The 7,949-nt window shown below is 44.6% G+C and overlaps 1 long non-coding RNA gene across 1 annotated transcript; it reads left to right on the top strand.

The window, feature by feature from the left end:
- Window positions 1-476: 476 nt before the first annotated feature.
- On the top strand, window positions 477-2,928 carry LOC139368510 (uncharacterized). Its single transcript, XR_011626973.1, has 3 exons — window positions 477-735; window positions 2,424-2,463; window positions 2,547-2,928. It is a non-coding gene; the product is annotated as an uncharacterized lncRNA (long non-coding RNA).
- The last annotated feature ends 5,021 nt before the right edge of the window (window positions 2,929-7,949 follow it).

Genomic DNA, 7,949 nt, shown 5'->3' with positions numbered 1-7,949 from the left:
GCAACACAGTGAGAGAGAACAGGGCTGTTCACTGTTCCACAAGCAAAGAATGTCCTTCAAACCAGGATTTCTATCCTTGGGAGAGTACGCCCCCTTCTGTACTAATGGCCGTTCTACCTTTTCGTAAGGGTTTCAATAGGTTATTATTGAAAGGGAAAACTGAAAGAAACGAGTTAATTTCATTAGCATAATGGCACATTGTAATTATTATTTAATCAGATATGTAGTTTATGGACAGGTAGAACTATTGTTTTATTGGGCAGTAGGCCTAGGCCTATGATAGGCTACTACTCTAATTGCGCTTCACCATCATCGTACAAATAAATCAAAAACACCGTGTACAGTACAGACTGGTAAAATGGCTACATTTTAACGAGTGACAGTTCCAAACGTATTTAAACATGCGTCAAAAGCATGTGATTCCAGACGACGCGCCATTACGTTTTTGTACAGCAGCCAATCCAAAAGCAGGGGTGTGTGAGAGGGCGTGGTTTGACTGGGGCGCTCTGGAAAATTCGATGGATTAACTGGTTTTAAAAGGAAACGTCTTGAAATAAAGGATCCAGGGACCAATGCCAGGATCATGTATTGTTGTCCAGAATGTATACAGGACTTGCTATAGGTGCGACATAGGTGAGTCCTTTCTGGCCAAGAGGGATGAAGCATGGATCATCATCACACACCACCACCATGGCTGCAGCCTACTGTCATTGTCAACGTCCCAGGTCATCACAGGTGACATTTTTTTACATTTTACGTGTAGATAATCAGGAAATAATTGCTCACGTTTGTATTGCGCACTCCAAAATGTCTGGGTAACTCTTCCATTGTCTTCAAGCAGTTCCTGTTTCTAATATTTTATTCATGTTCATAGACGAGTCAGTCTTGACGTGTAGGCTATGGGGTTATGAAACAGTTGTTACGAAATATTTTTACAGTATGAATAAGCTACTGCGTACAAATGTATGATCGCATAGTAAAAATGTGCGTTTTTACAAGGGACTAGTTCAATAAACTAATTGAAGACAGGATGGTGGGGAGGGTACCGTAACAGTAAAAAAAAGGATGCTGCGAGAGAAGGGATAAGGGCTTGGCGCCTTGGAGAATGTTGCGTAGTTCTATTTACCTGCATGGTCCGTATTTCTTTGAGCATCTTATGATGCTGCTTCTCAATGCTGAGTGGCTTAGCAAGTTGCGTTATATTTTGGATTGAGGTCAATTTACACCGTTTATATTATAAGGAATGTATACTATATAAAGAGATCTGCAGAACTTCAGAACAGATGTAGATATGAATAATGTCATCCAGTAAATGGCCTAAAATACGTCATTCTGTTTTCTTTGACTTCGCTAATGTTTACCGAAGTAGGCCTTTTGATAAATGACATGTTCATTGAAAGTACGTGAGATGCGCACTTCTTATTTGTGATGTAAACAACAACAACAAAAAACATTACTCTTCTTGGACGATGGGTGTCGCTGTTCTGCAGCTTAGATGAACATACATAATCATTATTTTTTCAATACTGAACGTGGACAATGAACGGTATCGACTCATCATCAATGTATCTGATTTTTCCACTTGAAATGATTTTACCTTTAAATGGAAATCGCTTGACTAGTGAAACATTTACAGCAGTATTTCAATTGGAGTTCAATAAAATCAGTGGTATTCCTTTTCCCCCCAGAGCAGGGTTTCCCAAACATGGTCCTGGGGCCTTCCAGTGGTGCATGTTTTTGTTTTTGCACAGCTGATTCAAATGATCAAAGCTTGATGATGAGTTGATTATTTGAATCAGCTGTGTAGGGCTAGGGCAAAATCCAAAATGCAGGCCTCAGGGCTGAGTTTGGGAAACCCTGGTCCAGAGGTCAGGTTTATGAGGCTGGCTGGCACATCCATCTGCTGTGTGTGCGTGTGTGTGTGCGCACGCTCACATGTGTGGGAAATAATGACGACGGCTCTCGTGACATCAAGGCCTCAAACCCTCAAGAGTAAAAAGTGACGTCAGTGGATGCCAGCCCACGCAATGTTGATCTTATTATCTCCGCTATACAGAGATCTCTTTTTAATGGTGTGCAGATGTGGGCGGATTAAATCAATTACCTTTATTAAAGTCAGGATCTGAGTCAGGATTCAATGGATTAAAATAACGGCTGTGATGATCATGCTATCAAAACACTGATATGGATACAAAGGGGGTCGAAAAGGTAACAAGCGAAGCACCAAGTATCATCGCTATGTAGACATGGGCTAGATCATCAATCTACTCCTGTTATTATCGGATGCATGGGGAGCGTGTGTTTACTGTGCAAGAATGTACACGTGTATAGAGCTGCATAGGCCATATCCTGATATGAAGTGTTGAATACAGTTTCATTGCGTACATATTCATTCACCTACCATTACATTTCTTATCTTTCAGTAGACCAAAGGTGACACGGCGTGGGCAGTCCAAATGATAGGTAAGTGTACACACAACATGATAATAATAAATACCAGTTTTCTGAGTGTGCCAACTGCTGAGCCATATGATGTTATATTTCAGGGATGGATGGCGAAGGCTGTTTCCCATACAGCAACTACAACAGCAGCCATCCAGACCAGGGCACGTACCTTCCCTGAGAGGGAGATTAGGGTTTAGGAAGTGGAGCAGGCCTTTGAGATGACATGGCTAAAATGAACCCCGTGCCTAGTGAATGCGTGGTATAAATAGCTGACGGGAAGATCTCCAGGTTGCATGCATCATTAGTGACTGCACGTCACTATAAACACTGTCAACAAACATTGCCCGGCCATTGTAAACATGACACAGATTGGGATTTTTCTTGATATGATGACTAGTAGTGGTGTACTAGTCAACTATGTCATGCTTACTGGGCTTTCGATGTACACAAAGATTTACAGTAAAGGCAACAATATGAAGCATATTTGATAGGATTGGTCTTATTGATATTTTTGAAACAGTATTTATGTCTACTGAAGTGTTGATCTTGGTATAGTATCTTGTAGCACATGTATCAGGGGCGGATCCTGGCTTTAACCCAGTCCACTGGTAAACCCTCACACCATGAGCCTGCCTACTGCTTCTGTTCCACATGTCTTATGTTGTGCTGGGTTGTTTAGTCTGGGGATCTACTGACGGAGAGGAGACCAGATCGCCACCTCTCTCGTCAATACTCCTGCATGTACCATGTCTCCTCAGAGAACACACGCTTTAATCAGACAGATAGATCCCTTACATCTCCTTGCTGCTGGCGGAGAGAGAAGCAGTGCGGAGATAAACGCTGATTACTTTACCGATAGACTCCTTCCCTTCCCACCATGGTAAGATGAACCCAAGGAGTGAATGCTGAAGTGAACGCTCTCCCTCTCTTTCTCTCTATCTGAACCTGAAATGGGTCAATGCAACATACTGTCCTTACAATATGTAATTGACTGTATCGTTAAACTGTTCCTAAAGCTGTTCCTTGACATCCATTTTATTATCACGTTATTACGGTATCGTCTTCATCCAAGTCAAAAAGTTGCCTATTCAATGCTCAGTCCAGTTGTGGCGGATGGGGTCAAACGGGAAAGAAATCAAGTTACTTTACACTTAGTGGTCTCTAAAACAAACGCTTCCTTTACAGCCCAGATAACAAAAGTTAGTTTCTAGTCCGCGAGAGCTGTAGACAGACATGTTGTGGTAAGCCTTGTGGTGCGTAGCTAAACCTAACGACGGTTCTCCAGCCCTGCCTATGTCTGCTGGTTAGGGCTTCTCATTGTAATTCTCCAGCCATAGCAAACACCAGACACTTCCCACAATAACAGAAAGTGCGATCGTCACCACAGGCGAAATTGGACAATGATTACAGGACTTTATTAAAACGGTACACGTTGAACATCACATTTCCCAGGTCCTCGGTCGTCTTCTGCTGCACCAATTGTTCCCGTGATGGCATTAGGTCTGTTTTTGAATATTGATGTTGTAATATCTTGGATGGTTCCTTGTTCCCCCCACTCCTATAAACGAGATGCTCCTGTATTTAAGAGGCTTTATGTACCTCTCTGTTTTTTTTTTTTTTTTTGTTTTTTGCTTGATGTGCCTTTACAACAAGTGGCTAGTCAGGTGACGAAGGAGAGGAGGCTCGTCTCTGTCAGCTTAGCTCTCAGCTGAGAGAGAGAGAGAGACCCAAATTGAAAGGGGACACGGGGGAAAATGGGGACACAGGACACAGGATCCGTTACAGTCAGAGAGAAATGGGTGGATAGAGTGGTAGGTGGCAGCAAGGTCTCTTTAACTGCAGCCCCAGCTAGCTGTGCTCAGCTGTCTGCTTGGCAGCCAGCAGTGTGCTGCTGGGTCGAGTTCTTCAAGAAGCTGCTGCCTGCGTTGGTGCCTGTAGCCACAATAGTAGCAGCCGAGAAAGCCCTGAAAATGAGTGCTGCGTCACACCGATCGAGGAAGAGAAATAGAGAGTGATCGTAAACCGGTGTGGCGTGCTGTTTGTGTGTGTGTGGTCTGATCTGTTGGCGCATATCTGTGTCCGTGCAAAACTAGCTGTCGGGAAGAGCAATTCTGCTGTTGCAACAAGATGAAAATAGAGTGTGCGTGTGTGTCTGAGGGAGGCAGGGAGAGAGGGAGGGACTGAGGGGGGGGAGAGTCAGAGAGAGAGATTTTGGATTAGTTGCTACGTCACTTTTTCACGTCGAGGGGGGGAACAGAAGCTAAGATAATAGAAGCCCGCAGTCATCCAGTTTTCTACCTGAGAGTTGGACGCAATGGTTACGGCGAGAACCCCTGCCTCCTCAGCCTCATCCGTAGTGCTTGTTACCAGCTTCTCCCTCAGCCACTACATCTGTGTAGTAGTTAGGCAGGGATCGTCAGAGAAGACTTCCAACATGGATGCTGAAGATGTGACAGTTAGTTTGTGTGGGTGTTTGGTGTTTTGATGGCATTGTGAGGTCGGAGTAGGGGGTGGGAAGGGGTGAGGCGCAGGGGTTATCGAAAGAACGTTCTGGAAGGTTCGTAATGTCAAGACGACGCACGTTGGAGAGCATGTTCAGAGAATTATCGAGGTAATCGAATATTGCTATTATATGATTACATATATACCAATACATGATTACATAAATGATTACGTAGATATAGATATGTGTGATGTGTTGTCTGCCCTTATACAAAACCACATAGTAACCGGTATGGAGCTAATCTGCAGTCATTTTCTTCCATAGTACCTCCTATAAGGTGCGAACCAGGCGATACAGTTTGTTTGTATTGCTATTCAGCATATTTGTGTGTTTTTACCTTCAACTTGTTGTGAATAACTCTTCATAGGGTCGAAGGCAGGAAGGAGGATGAGTGAACCGGGATCGAGTAAACCCGGAATTAAGTAAACCTGGGCTTATTTTGTTATTAGGGAATCCAACAGGATACCTATTTGGAGCCTTTATTTTGTGGCAGACCAGTATTTTCTTGTGATTTGTTTTCAGTCTCTATGGCCACTGGCTGGGATTTAGTGGAAACCCTCCCTGAGGCATTTGTTTCTGCGTAGTTAGTGGAGACCAAAACAGAGGTGGTGACGCAGTCTCCACTGAGCTGTACCTCTATGACAGCATGGCTGGACTTGTGTTTTTCTCTCCCCCATGTAGCTCTCCCTCTTGTTCTTTCTCTCTCTCTCTCTCTCTCTCTCCCTCTTGTTCTCTCTATCTCTGGGAGGGAGCAAATAGGGTCTAAATGTCATGGCTCGAGTTCAGAGAGAGAGAGAAAGAGAGGGAGAGAAAGAGGGAGGGAGACGGAGACAGTGAGAAGGAGACATGTTTTACCTTGCTCTCTTGGTAACTCTGCACTGGCAGCTCTCCAGTTCACATTGACTAGACTTCCTGAAGCTGCTGCATCACAGGCCCCAGTGCCAGAGCTGGCCTCCCGTTGGTCGGGAGGAGCTCCCTAGACACTGCTGGTAGCACAATGCTATTGGACGGGCACAAGGGAGCAGGTGGAGGACAGCTTCTGATTGATGGAGAAGTAGTGTTATTGTGTATGGAGTTTTCTTTCTTTTTTTTTAAAGATGTTGTATAAATTCTATAGGGGTTCTAATGAAATGTGTACAGTTACAGTATATGGTTTTGTTTTTACATTATTGTTTCTTTTTGACAGCACATGTGGCTGTATGTGCTCTATATTAGAATATATCATATTATTGTTTGTTCTATTCTGAAAGGAGTGGAAACATTATGTGCACTGTAGGTACACACATGAGTCTGTATCTGTTTGCTAGTTTCCAGTAATGTCTTGTGTAATCTGTTCTCACAGTCTGATTGGTTTGTGTTCTGTGTTGCTGACATTGATCAGCTCCTGTCTGTTTCCTGTGACACTGGGGGCCAACCACAGTCCACTTCCTGCTCTGTCCAGCTTCCCCTTCCCTTCCCAGATGAGCCAGCTTCTCAGTCTCTTAATAGTGTTTGGTTTGGTTGCTGTAGTACGGTTACGGTCCCTGAGACCGAGGGTTCTCTGAGCTGGCATTCTGTGATGTCACAAACCTGCCACATTGGCCATTTCTAAATTGATGGAAGAACAACTGTTTGCCAAGGGTCTGCATTGCAGCTGCTGCTGCAGTTGGCACCACTCTTTCGCTCTCAGGAACACTCAAGCGTGCACACACACTCGGTTTTTACGAAACGAAGGCAATACACACGCTCAAACACACACACTGAGTCTATCTTACGCAGACGGCCCTCATCTCGGAAGTTGAGGGTGCTACATCCCGGTGGCACCCCATGGGGAATCATTTCTGATGAATGAGGATGCAACAGGAGAGGGTTAGCCTGCCAGTGTGTGATGGGGGCACACACAGAAAGTAATTAGAAGGGCACAGGGAGGACACCCATACTTGTGTGTGTCCCCAGCACACGCTGGTGTGTGTGTGTGTGTGTGTGTGTGTGTGTGTGTGTGTGTGTGTGTGTGTGTGTGTGTGTGTGTGTGTGTGTGTGTGTGTGTGTGTGTGTGTGTGTGTGTGGCACTTTCTTTTCACATTAATAGGTAACCCCCCCCCCCCCCCAAAAAAAGTACATCTAGGCAGGCCAGTGCTGTCTGTGTTGTTTTGGAATGCACATGGAAAGGCTCCTGTCCCTTTAACTATTTTATGAACATTACACAACAGGTCCAGGGAACACAGGCAACAAACAACCCAAAAAAGAAATCTGCCTGCCAGGGTAGGGTTGAGCTAGGGAGGAACCAGACACCATGACCTGTCACGGTGGCCAATGAAAATAAACACTGAGTTCCCTTGACTCACTTGACTCTGCAGTCTGTCTATAGGTCAGGTTGATAAGAGCTCTAGGGTGCCAGGGTCTTTGCTCTTCCTCTCATTGTGGAAATCAAAGTAAATATGCATATTTGAAATAGAAAGAAAAAAACAGTTAGGGAATATTTTGGCAGGAGCCTTACATCCCTGACCCTCTTTTAATCAGATAAAGTACAAGGAGTGTCTGTGGGCATTGTCGAAGAGAGGGAAAATAAAAACAGATTAAGATGGGGGGCAGGACGGAGGAGGGATGATGGAGCTGAGAGAATAGAACAGAGAGAGTTAGACGTTGAATTACATAGAGGGTTGAAGGGGATTTTGGGAGAGAGGTTAGGCAGTTTTGTATTTCGCCGAGCTAATCATTTGGCACCACAGTAAGTCAGTGAATTGGCCACTGCCTAATACCACGCCCTTACATTGTGCCTGCGTCATGGTTCTCTCCCTGACCGAATCTACCTGAACACTTCCCCAGTGTTCTCCATAATGGCAGTAGTAGAGAGCTGTGAGTGTGAATACCACACCACTGTGAGGAAAGGCGAGGGGACCGAAGTCAAGCGTCCAGCCAGCATCTGTCTCTGTCTTCAGGGCTGCAGGTAAAACTGTAGATTTAAAAAATATATATATATGTTGACTTGGCATGTGTTGTGGAGTGTTTCTCCGCTCCAAGC

The sequence above is a fragment of the Oncorhynchus clarkii genome, chromosome 16 (genome assembly GCF_045791955.1).
Source record: "Oncorhynchus clarkii lewisi isolate Uvic-CL-2024 chromosome 16, UVic_Ocla_1.0, whole genome shotgun sequence".
NCBI lineage: Eukaryota > Metazoa > Chordata > Actinopteri > Salmoniformes > Salmonidae > Oncorhynchus > Oncorhynchus clarkii.
The sequence above is the reverse complement of the archived record's forward strand: the minus strand, read 5'-3'. Positions and strand labels throughout refer to the sequence as shown.